The sequence below is a fragment of the Setaria viridis genome, chromosome 5 (genome assembly GCF_005286985.2).
Source record: "Setaria viridis chromosome 5, Setaria_viridis_v4.0, whole genome shotgun sequence".
Lineage (NCBI taxonomy): Eukaryota > Viridiplantae > Streptophyta > Magnoliopsida > Poales > Poaceae > Setaria > Setaria viridis.
In genome coordinates, this window is record NC_048267.2 from 41739632 (window position 1) to 41753050 (window position 13419).

Here is a 13419-nt window from a genome sequence, read left to right on the forward strand (position 1 = left end):
CTTGCATATTATGCATGTATCATAATCTGAAGCTAGTGTGGGTAGAGACGGGATTTCACACCTCTCCATCGGATCATCCGCACGTTTGGATCCATCCATCTTACAAAGATTACCAATAAAGTAATTAAGCCAAGTAAAAGAAACAAAAACGTAAGGCTAACTAAAATGCATGATGCAGCACGCTAGTTAGTCATTTTTGCCTCATTATAAATGGTCGAATCTAGGCCCAATCAGCCGTTAGGATTTGTTTGGATAGTAGTGGTTTGAAATGGAATGAGAGTAATTGGAGGGGAAATTACTTCATTTTAGACTCGATTCTTTTCATTCCACTCCAATTCCTTTCTATCCAAACAAACCCTTAGTGGGTTGCACCTATCTAAACACGGCTAAAAAATGATTTGCTTGTATTGTATTAGTGGATTTGATGGAACTATAATCCTCTTCTTTTTTTTTACTTAGTGGCTATAAGCCCTTGGCCAACCATTTTGAAATAAAGAAAACTTGGGGGTTGGGCGTGAATAAACAGCTAACGGTCACACCTCTATCACACCATCAACATGTTTACATCTATCTGTCATAATAAAGGATTACCAATAAAGTAAGTGAAGGAAAACAAACAAAAATATAAAACTAATTAAAATGCAGCTCGATATCCTTACCTCATTTTGAATGGGCCCAACCTTGGCCCAATCAATGTTAGTGGGTTGTCCCTCTTCTAAACATGACCAAAAATGATTTGCTTATATAAGGGGCTATGAACCCTAATGTTGATAAGGTAATTGAGCACTACATCCGCTCCTTCTAAAAAAAAGTATATGCAGTGGTGGAGTTAGAAATTGGAATTTTATCTTATTAGGGTCAGTAATATTAAAATTTTCAAAATTTGATCAAAATTTAAATTTTATAGTGGAAACTTGCATGGCTTAGGGGTGGCCTGGCCCCAGCTGTCCCCCTTCTGCCTACGCATGAAATGAGAAAGTTACAAATGCACTCATATAAGTTTTCTGAGAAAGTTACAAATGCACTCATATAAGTTTTCTCATCAGTCATCGCTAGAGGCGGATTTAGAGAAGAATAAAGGGGGTGCGGCACCTTCACAGCATACACAGACATTTAATTTAACATGGTTAAAGTTTAGAGGTGAAAAAAAATTATAATTTCTTTTGCGGCTGCAACCAACACTCATAACCTAGCTCCACCCCTGGTCACCGCTGACCATTCCTGACAAACTGATGAGCCGGTGTAGGAACCTTAAGTTTGGTTTTGCTCGCAAGAGAGAGCATCTCCAAACTTGTTAGATGCATCAGGTCCATTGAAAGCATCGCCTGTTGCCATTGACAAACTTTTAGGACGCGATTTCTCGTAGAGTGGCATGATATCCTAATATCTAGGAAGTGAGTTTAGCTCAACTAGTTAGGATGGGAAGTATGGTCGTGCACTCTAACCATCCAGATTCGAGTTCACTCTAGCTCGAATTTAGGTGTCTATTTCTTCTTCTTAATAAAAAATCGCTCAGCTCCTCCTAGGTTGATCTAATTTTTTGATAATCCTAATGTCTATAGCACTTAATTTAACATAGCCAGATTAGTATGAGGTGTATATAGTGACTTTTCCAATTTTTAATAAGTTTACAAATTTAAGTCTCTGCTAGGTATTTGTAAGGACAAGAGTTGCGTGCATGACTTATTATAAATGTACAGGTGCATCCATCTACCTTCGTATTATGTTTGTAGAAAAGTCAGGTTAGCAACCAATTTATTACTCCCTCCGTTCCAAATATCTATGAATCTAGAAAAGTCAAAACAACCTGCAATTTGGAACGGAGGGGTAGCCAATAGGAATAGCGGTTGTCATCTTTCTCATGTTTCTAGAAAACTAGGATTGTCCCCATGCGTTGCTACTGGGAGCAAAATATTTATATTGCAATATACGGCTAGGCAAAAGAAGATACATATTCTGCATTGACATGTTTGATAGATAATCACTAAACGAGCATGCATGGAGAGAGTTATCAGTTAGTGTTTGCTGCTCTTTCAGTGCTCTATACACGTGACTTTGGGATCTTGTCAAGCATTAGAGAGTCGACAGAGACAATACATGGTTAATTGTCAAAGGTTTAGAAATAGCAAGGGTAGAAGAGAATGGCTTAGAACTCATTACATGCCTATAATTCGACATAGGTTCTACAGTTTAGCAAAATATTGATTTATAAACATAGCAGCATTTTATAAGATACTCGTGTGGTGCATAACTTCCATTCTACATAAATATCTCCAAGCATCTTCCAGGGATTGGCACAGGGGAAGAAGCTCAGCTTTCTCTCGCATTCCTTGCATAGTTGCAAGATGCCGACAAGGTAGAAAGAGCATGCAGGCCGCCAAATCTTTCAGGTGCCTGTTATCCTTGGCATCAGTCACAAATTTATAGCACCACCGTTGAAACAGGCCATCTTGTCACCACAATCTACCTTTAAATTGTTGCTCTTATGGGCACATACCTGTTCCAAGTTGTACTTGAGAGTGCATTGATCATGCTCTCGTTGTACTTTTACTGCCAACATCTTAATCAGGTCCTTAGGTTCAGAGTTCCTTTTGTTAATAGTCTCCACTTCAGTATCTTTATCCCGTAATTTAGGCATAAGATGTCTCCTAAAAAGTCATTTAGGCATTCCCTTGAAAAATCTAACCTGTAAGGCAAAAGAAAACTTTTAAATTATTTATAATACGTCTGCTAAAAACACTTTAATTTATGTCAAGTAGCTATTTTTTAGCTGGTTATATAAAACAGCTAATGGATAAGCATAACATAGAACACTATTCTTTCCTAAATTTGGAGTCTCTACAATATATAAAAAGCACATGTAGATGTTGCATTGTACTGTTCAGTACCACAATTAAAAAACAAGAGCTTTTTAAAATAACCTGAGATCAGGATCGGAACATTTTTACCGATTGGCATTCTATACTGAAATTTGTTGAACTGGACATCAACATCTTAGGGAAAAACAAGTGTACATCACCAAACCAATGATCATATAGGAAGCAAGAAATTCCTTACTCAAAACCTACAGAGGAGTTGAGTATCTAAAGTTAACACCCAAAAATTTAGAAAACACAATAAGAATAAATAGCTAGACAATCAAACAATTGTACATGAACACATCCAGATTGGTCATATCAATCCATTTACCATTTCAATTTCCAACAGATAGACATGAACACAAATTCATTTCCATTCTATTTTTCAGGAGAATCTGCATGCACACATACAGATCCGAGGGAGGAGGAATCAGCCTCACCTTTCATGGCCTGGAGTACGGAGGTGACCGCTTGGAGTGGAGAGACACAAAGGTGGCTCGGGCTTGCTCTAGAAACGATTCAAAATGATGCGGAAGCAAAACACAAGCGAATAGCCGGCCACAAGCTTGCACTAAGTTACCGTACTATTATGCCTCATCTGGAATCAATAACACAGCAGTACAATTTTAGTGAACAAGCAAAAGAAATTAGCAGTACTGAGAAGGAGACACCCTGATATCTAGTGCAAGCAGCAGAGCACCTTCACCTGTACCAAGATCCAACCCCAAGCAAAAGAGATAAACTAATACTCCAAAGACTAACTTAATACTTGGCCATGAGATTCATCCAAGTCAAACAGAGGTAAACAAGATAGAGATTTAAATAAAAGCTCCTGCATCCATATCACTCAACATGCAAGGAATAGCTGACTGTTCATTCACAAAATTAAGCATTTAGCTGCAGAGCGACAATAGAGATAAGCAGAGTAGCTTGCATCTGAACTAATGAGATTAAAAGGTCCAGGAGACACACCGGTCATCAAACCTTGTCCAATTCTAAGAAATCTATTGCTAGAAATATATCAGGAGGGGAAAATCCAACTCTTCAAAGCAAATTTCATTAGGCTGTTAGTGAGATATACACACTTGACTAATAATGATACTATTTAGGCCAAATTGCTCTTACATAAAACCGAATCTTTTTGCCCTCCCATTACTAACTGTGCCTCTACAGTTCCATGATAATAAGCACTATACTCCAGAAACTCAAAACAAAGGCAAGTGAAATGCCAAGAAAGAAATCTAGAGAAGAGAAGGAAATGAAAATGCTTACATCGATAGAGCTTCTTGGTAGATAGAGTCCTGTTCTGAAAGATCCAAATATTTCCACCTGCCATGGAAAACTGGGAATCACCAAGTAGTTCAAAGGTATCTGCTACCTAGTACAAGAGAATTAACAGCTGAGGCCATATATGTTTGACAGTATCGGTGACATCTTGCACGACAGCTGTCCGTGAAGATTGCTTTTAAGTGGAAGGTGAGATAAAATTACAGAAGTCTCAAAACTCTGTAGCATACAGTAAATATTTATCAGTGTCGCATCAGTTAAATTCTAAATCTTAAAACAGTAATATATACAACTACATGGTTATAGAGTCAATTTAGGCCTTGTTTGGGAGGAGGGACTAAAATTTAGCCTTGGCTAAACTTTAGCCCTCTCAAATGTTGAGGCTAAAGTTTAGCCCTTGGGGTGTTTGGGTAAGGGGCTAAAGTTTAGCACTTATGTTGACAAAAGACCTATTTACCCATGTTGGAGGAGTGAGAGGGAGGAGAGAGAAGGGCAAGGGGAGGAATTTTGGATAAGGGGACCACTTTTAGCCCCTTTAGTCCATTTTAGCACCTCTTGAGAGGCTAATGGATTATGGAGGGCTAAAATTTAGCCCCTCCATTTTAGCCTAGGTGTTTGGGAGCACTAGTGGCTAAAAGTGACCAAAATGGGGTGCTAAAATTTAGCACCCCTCTCCCAAATACCCCCTTAAATAAACAGTGTCATTAAAGAAACTAGCAGAGTGCACGTGCGGCACGCACGTGTTTTAAAAAACCTGAGATATTCTCAGGAAGGAGGATTTATTGCTGAAAGCTATGTTATTTTCATAGAAAATGTTTAAGAGGAAACACTGTCACATCAAAAATTATGTGACGAGAAGTATAAATGGCCGATTGACAAAATGACATTTGAATCCTTTATGGTGGACATTTGAATCCTTTATGGTGAGTTGTAGACAAATCTTCCAACCTTGAAAGAAATAGTGATAAAGGGACATAATTTTCTACTATTTGAGGTACAAATATAATGTATGTAATCGCAAACATGCCAAATGAAATAAGTAAGGCCATATTTGCCATTGACTTCCGTGGACACAATATTTAGTATATTGTTCGATACAAATTTACCCATAATGAAAATTTTATAGATGCTATATCAGAGGTACATAGAAATAACCACAATGGTGCATGGTTTTCCTCCTTCCGCTCCCCTATCAAACTTTGATGTGCCTTTTGCTTCCTCTGTTCCGCCAGCTCAAGATTTTCAGGGTCATGACCAATTTCAATTTTAGATGCCAACAACGAAAGTACAGAACAATCAAAACCAAATAAAGTAAGCAACAAATTAAAATATCGCGGTTGCCACCAAAGATTGATTTTCTACAGCCAATGGTGCTAACCCAGACTCTTCTCTTAGCCTCTTATGACCATTACCAGACCCTCGGTTTCTTGTGTTTAATTTGTCACACCACCAAGTGGAGGATGATGATCCATCAAAAGAAAAAAGCGTGAATATCAGGACTAAAATCTTCAGATGAGAAAGTCGAACAGAATATTGTATCGTTTCTTCTCTTTTTTGTGCAGTTCTTCAAAAGTGCTCCTCGACTAAAATCTTATAAGGGTAAAAGTATATGGAAGCACTTTCATCTTTCAGGTATTTGTGCATCATCAAGAGAACCAATAAGGAAGAAAAAACAGAAAATGGTAGTTACTTGTCTCATTGTGCTTGTGCATCAAATGTAGTGGGATCAAGAGTGCACAGTAACATCACTCAAACAGCACAATCCCAGTTTTAATATCTCCAGAATAATCCATGATTTCACTTTTATTGCTTGTTGAAAACACTTTGTTCTAAATGGGCAGTCAGCAAAGCTGAAATTATTTGATGATAGAATTTATAAATGGCAGTCAATGTTAGTACCAGGCTATCAGTCATTGCAATACCCCCTTCTACCTAGGCAGTGAATCACCAATCACGTGCATCACCAATCACATACTACTGGTGATCCTTGAATGAACAGATGAGCAATATGTAGTGTGTCCGAAAATCAAAAGAGAAGAATATATTTGCATTAGAGTTAAAAACAGGGGTAGGTTAGAAAGTCACAGCTACCTGAGGAAATACAGATATTTGAAAACACACTTTTGATGGAAAAATTTTGTTCACTTTCGTAAAATTAGTGGGCAAACATTGAATTTGATATCCCTGTTACACCAAAATATCCTCAGAAGTCAGGACCTTCAGGCGTAGTGCTACTCTAATTCATTAGACAAATCCATTCCAAATTGGTTCATGAATTCGTCTACATTTTTTTCACAATCTATGCGTGTAAATTCATGATGTAGGTCCCAACATCTGGATAGAGAAATAAGACACTCACCGATCATAGTCCTCCCTGAATCTGATTATTATCTTGTCACATGCCCATGTTAAAACTATTATTTAGAAGAATTTGCAGAAGGTCATTATACCAACAACAAAACATATTTATGCACCGATCAGTAAGATTTTCAACAAATATGCATGCGGATTAAAAGGGCTAACCAATCCCAAGGAACGCTAGTGGCAAGAAGATCAGCAGCGGCACCTTCTCATCTACCTGGCTGTTGCAATCGCTAGGGCAGAATCAGCGCTGTATCTCCATCATGTATGCATGGTGGCTGCCACTGCGCCAGTATCCTCATTCGTGGAAGCGTCTGCGTCCTCCTTCGTCGAGGCAAGGTACAGTGCCGGCGGCACAGATGAGGGAAACAACAGACCGTATAGAAAGGGAGGGCTTCCCCTGCGAGGCTGCGCGGTCGAGGCCTCCCTCGTGGTCTTCTGACCCTTCTCTACATGTGGTCTTCTCGATGTGGCTTTGATGGTGGGGGGATCGCAAATGGAAACCTTCTACTGCTGATTGATGATTGATTTGTGATTTGCTTGGATCCTGGCGTGGTCTATTTGGCACGGATCTTGGTGGTTTACAAATTTGGAAAGAGTGCATTATTAAGGTTGATGATTGATTGATGATTGATTCATGGTGAAAAATTTGAGGGCGAGATCGCGGTGGGTACGTCCGGTAGGTCAGAGAAAGCGCGGTGTCAAAAAAATTTTGATTTTGGCAGAATCATTTTCCTTTAGTCGTTTTTTCCGTCTCCCCCCTTCCAGTCACACCCCTTTGACCTGCGCGGTGGGTCCAACGTGAGAGGTATAGGGAAAATTGTTTGGGTGGAAAATGTTTTCAATTGTTTTGGATCCTTATAGTATAGATAGTAAAATGATTAAGAAACAACCCATAAAGAAACAATCTAATTACTCTTTAGCACTCTTTATCTAAATTTATCCGTATAGTTTAGTGCTTTCTAGTCAAGTAGCAGAAATAGTTACCTATCTGTGCCATGGAAGAAGTTAAAAGCATGGGCATTCTCTAACTTCCAGGCCTTGCTGGATATCAAGCTTTTTGCAGTCCTGCAGAGGAAATGATTACAAATACCAGAACTGTCCCGTAACTGAGTCCAAAAGGGTAAGCTGACCAGAACTGTCCCATAACTGAGTCCAAAAGGGTAAGCTGAAGCGAACAGGCCTGTTCGCTTCAGCTTATTCAGTCGACTTATTAGCCACCAAACAATGTTTTCCTCTCATAACAAATTAGTCGTTTCAGCTTTTCAGCCGGCTTATAAGCTGAAGCGAACATGCCCGAGAATTGCTTAGAAGGATCTCATCAACACAATAGGAGAATTGAACCCAAGCTTTGATAAATGGTATGGATTCGATGTCCCCTGAAGATGTTCAGGGTGCAATCAAACAACAGGAAAACCAGCTCTAAAATGCCTAATGGGAACAGCTATCAAACGGTCCATTGTGTCAGCAAATCTGTAGTATGCCTGTACAAATGAAAGCATCACTATGGAGGACAACAGAACAAAATAGCAAATCATCAATAAGAAATAGTTAATTGTCATTTAGCAGGACACTGAAGCTTGAAGGAATGTATCACCTTTGGTTTTTCTATCACTTTACTTCGAAGGCTTGAAGAACGTTCTTCGAGCTGTTGCTCGGAAAATCAAGTACCTATATGCATCAAGATGTAAAGCGTGATGAGATGTCAAAGTAGCTAATGGAAGGGTTGGCAGTGGCACAGTGGCCAGAATACTAATAAATACGACCTGCAATGGCAGTGCAAAATAAATAGAAGAGTATCAAGAATATCAGCATTGAAGTCGTTCCAAGGGTACCTGAATGGACTCCTTGTAGTGCGGGCATACAAAACCAACTTTGTAACAACCTAGCCTAATTAAATCATGATTAATCTTAAGTAAAGTTATTAGAGCCTAAGAGAACAAGTGGCAGCTGTGAAACCAAGTAAAAGGACACTTGTGCCCCTCACAAGCTAAACCGTTGTTTAAAATGTAACTTAAATTTTTGCTTAATAACTTAAAAATATTTCCAACTAAGAGTTGTAGAACTCAACCTTTCCAACAACTTTTATATTTGGTGTTTTTCTTGATTATGAGCAGAGGACCTTCAAAAACTCGAAATACGACGTGTGCTGAAGTATACCAAACAAGACAAAGTCTCAAATTTGAGGTTCTTTATTTAGAAATTTCTAATATATACTCAAGGTGAACTCTATACCAAAGTTTTAGAGCTTCGAGACCTTAACAACTTTGACTAAGGGAGCAAGGTCGAAATCTGCACAGAAAGCTTTCAAAAACCAGGTCAAAGTCAGCTAGTTCGGTCAACCCAGCCTCAATCAGCAATCTAGGCTAAGTCTGGAAGCAGCTCAACCAGGCATCTTGGCGTGAGTTTATCTCTCAAAAATTTAACAGAATATCAGAAAGACCCTTTATAAGAGTTTTAGAACTAAGTTTATGCAACAACTTTTTCAATTGGATTCTAATCTAATTTTCATCAGAAGCTTTTCAAAAGTTGGGCTCAAGTCAGCCAAAAACCCAAGAATCGGCCAAACCGCCGTTTTTGCCTAAGTCTGAAATCCGGCGTTCCTCCAAACTTTGAAGCTTTGTATCTTCAAATCTGCTACGAATTTGAACTCGGTTCAAATATGAAAGTTGATTTTGGATCTAAGGACTACAACTTTTGCAAAGGGACTAAATGCCGCGCAGTTCAGTAATCTGGAGTTATTGGCGCTCGAAGATCAGCCCAACAAAGCAATCCCGCAAACCCCTCGCGCCCAGAGCGCGCCAGAGCGTGTGCGTCACGCTCCGCTCGCCGCTCGCCGCGTGGCCCTCGCTCACCGGCGCAGCACCTCCGCCTGGTCTCCGACCACGGTAGGTCGACGCCTCGCGCGCCCCACTGCCAATGAAGCGTCACGGTCCCCCACCCCACTCCCGACAGCTCTGCCTCGCCCGAGGGCACGCCCCGCCGCTGCCCTGCCCCGAGCGCGCCCCTCGCGGACGCCCTGCTCAACACCTCCGCCTCCGCCAACCGCCACCCCGGCCGCGACAACTCATCCCGCAGAGCCAGTGACGCGTCCTGGCAAAGCCATTTTTGCCGCGCACGCTCGCATCGCTTCGCCCGCACCTGCCGCCTCGGCTGCAGTGTTCTCACCTCTCCCTCCTCTGTCCACCAATGGCGCCACCGCCATTAATGGCCGCCGCAGCACCCCGACGCCCTCTGGTCCCGTCCACTAGCACCGCTGCCTCCGCCTCGCTCGCCGGTCCGCCCCGACCCTATAAAGGGAGGCCTCGCGCCGCCTGTGCCCCCTTCCCCCGCTCGCCCTCGAACCTTGCCGCGCTCCACTGCTCTCACTCTCAGCTCCACTGCACACCCTCTCCGTGGAGCTCCCCCTTCCGCACTACCCCGCACCTCGTCGACACCACCACCAGCTCTGCCTCCCCCTCGCGCAGCTCTAGAGCCCGTCCGTTGCCCGTGAAGAGTGCCGCCACCGCTGGAACCCTCGCCGCCCAACGCCATCCCTACCGCTTGTCGCCCATCGCCGTTCCGCCCCCACCAGATCCTCTCCTCGCTGCCAACCGTCGCCAATTAACTTCTGGTGAGCCCCCGCACCTCCCCCGCAACTCCTTGCCCTGGATTGGCCGGCGCATCATCGGAATTTGGCTGGACCGCCGCTGGGTACGCCGCCAGGGACACACTTGTGTCTTTTCCCTTCTTCGAGAGGCCGTAGCGCTAAAAGTGAGGGACCTCTGCGTGTTTAACCTATAGGGGCTAAATCGCAAGTTTACCTCGGTTTTTGTTTTATAATCGGCACAAAATGTATTTAACTTTGGAAATTCACCAAAACTCATAGAAAGTTTTAAAAAATGTCAAACCAATTTTTCTAGACTCAATATAAAGTGTAGGTTCTAATAAAAATACTTTTGGCACATATCTTTGCTAGGATTAATGTTATATGTTTTATTCCTTATTTAAGCCATTTAAATCACCATAAATCACAGAAATATGCTAAATTAGTAAATCCAACTCTCAAGTGTTTGTTGCAGAGAATGGAAGCTTATAAAAATAATGTTGAACCTAGATTAGATGTTTAAATCTCTGTTTTAGTTTTATCATGTAAATCTAAAGTTGCTTTTGTCTTTTTTACAATAATTAAACCAGAGATGATAAAAATGTGAAACCAATTGGAATAAGTCAGTGGTATAGTTTAGTTTGTAGGAAAAATATGGTACCTGATCAGAAACAGAAAGAAAAACCACTTTCCTTTTTAGGGAAGAATAAATAGGGTAAATGTATGGAAAAAGATGCCCATCACTAAAAGTTATGAAAAATTCATCAAAGGCTCTGTATCACCCCTATAACTCACTGTTAAAATTTCATGACCAGTTTCATTATGGTTTCTATTTTAAAAATGTTTAAATGTATGCTACCTTAGGGTAATAAAGTTATTCTAGTTCTTTTTATGCACCTCCAATGGACCTCAAATTTATGCAGTAGCTTATCTATGACAAGCTTAAGTTTTTGTCAAATTTGTGGCTTCATAGCTTTCTATTTGTAGATGGAAATAAAATTTGGAAGATGAACCTAGCTAAATGGAAGAAAGAAACTTTGAATAATGATAAAGGTAATTTTTGGAAGAGGTACAAAAGAACATTCAGAAATAGGATAACTTTCTGATCTAAAGTTTAATAAAGTTAAGTGCATATATGTACACAATGACCATCAAATCAATTCCAGGTTTTGTACCAACCCACCTTACCTTATGCAGATAAAGAAGGTGTAGAACCTTGTTTAGGTAAATGTGATCATGATGTAATTTATACTTCAGTGCTAATTCATGTTTTACATCCTATGAGAAAGCTTGGAAATTGAACTTGATGCATTTATATTTCGTGTAGAGTTGAACCTTGCTGACGGAACATACGAGCTTCACCCGACGCTAGAAGAAGGAGCCGTAACTGATCTGCAGCCAGTCGGAGCCGAGCCCGTACCGGAGCAAGCGGAGGACCAGTTCGCTAACTCCCCGTGTGAAGGCAAGCCCCAGAGCATAAATTCCTATCTTTAACTACTTGCAATATTTTTGATTGCTTGATTGTGCATTTACGTTTTTAGAAATTGTTTGAAATCATAGATGCATGAATTAGTGCCCTTTTGATCTGAACACTAGTATGATAGGCTGAATAGTTGCAATCCTTAATAGGACTCCGTAAAAGTCGAGTGATTGACTGCCACTCGCAAGTTATAGGAGTTGTTTGCTTTCCTTTTGTTACAACTATAAGGACGATATACGGGGCAGGGCTCTGTGAACTATTTTGGTGGTCGGTGGATTGCCCCGTCTGTCTACATAAAATTGGACTAAGGTCGAGATGTGATAGTGTTCGTGATCAAGTGTTGAAAGTACTAATCTCATACCTAGTATGGGATGGGGAAGCCTAATACCTGATTGAACCAGAACGTGAGCGGATCGTTCCACTATCTCTGGAATGGAGTTCCCTTGCGGCCGCATGTGGTGACAAGTGCGGTCATAGAACGGCAGAGGCCGGGTCTATGGAGCCTTGTACCAAGGGAAGTGGGCCCGATACAGGTTTGGGAATCGATGGGGACGACTGACAAATGACGCGACCCTTCGCGATGCGCGGATATCGTGGGATTAGGTTCGCCATGCATGGTTAATAAATTCGAATGGATTTGTCTGCCCCTCACAGTTTGGGACTGCTTAATCGCTATGCTACACTGAGTAAGAATGAAAGATGATGATGATCTAATATGGTAACCTGTACTAATTGCTTGGAAAACTATGCTTGTTTAGTATAGTTGCTAACTTAGATTGGTAATGAACGTAGAACTTGTGACTAAAATATTGAAAGTAAGGACCTACACTAGTTTCTTTTGGCAAAAACAAACCCTAGAGCTAAAAAGCTTGCATGTCTAGGTGTTGGTGGAGTAGTACCACCGGTCGGTTAAGTCTTGTTGAGCGTAGTCGCTCAGTCTTGTTGTGGCACATCTTTTTCAGGTGATGTTGATCCCTCTGAGCTCGTTGCAAGTGGCACTTGGCCTCCCCAACTTCCCCCTAGTTGGACGGTTGAGTGGGATCCCTCCTCAAACGGCGAGGATCGGGATCATTGATGTCATGATCGGCTTCGTCATGATATCCTGCAACGATGTTTAGCTTCTGCTCAGTTATTTCTGTTATTTGAGAACTCTGCAAACTTTGCTTGAATTTTGAACTTGAGGTTGTAATAATTTAATGCACTTGTTTAATTGAGATGGACTGTTGTAATCTCTGTAACCAATTACCTTCGTACGAGTCTTGTTTTCTCGATCCTGAGGTAAGTGGTTTATCGGATGAAATCTGACGGACGACCAAGTTGACTTGTTTAAACTACATGATCGCTTATTAAGCGACTTAAGTGTGCTTTAGCCAAGTTAATTTGGGCGGTTCCGTCACAATCTCTCCGTGTGAGAAGGGGATGCATGAAGGGGAGGCACTCCTGCACAAGTACACACTTGCACCAAATGGAATCAGAGAGTGACAGAAAGATTTGGTTTCATCTAGAACATTAAAACAAGGTAGGATGACTTCCCAATTGTGGAGGGAGGAAAAAAACCAATCGTCGTTGACGGAAACGGACATGCCGACATCAACCTACTCCTTGCATCCATTGATCATCTTCATGCTCATCTTCTAGTAAATCTCATCTTCACCTTCTTCCTCTTCTCCCCTTGCGGCTTGCGGGCAGCGCCCCGAGCGGGTGGAGCGGCGACGCGATGGGCGGAGGGGGCAGGGAGGGGCGCTGGGATCTCGCAAAAAAAAGGGTCGGGAAAAGCGGATTAGGGTGCTGAGGGATCGCAGTGGGAGAAAACAGGGCTGGAGTGCCCTCGACTCCGCCGCCGGCGC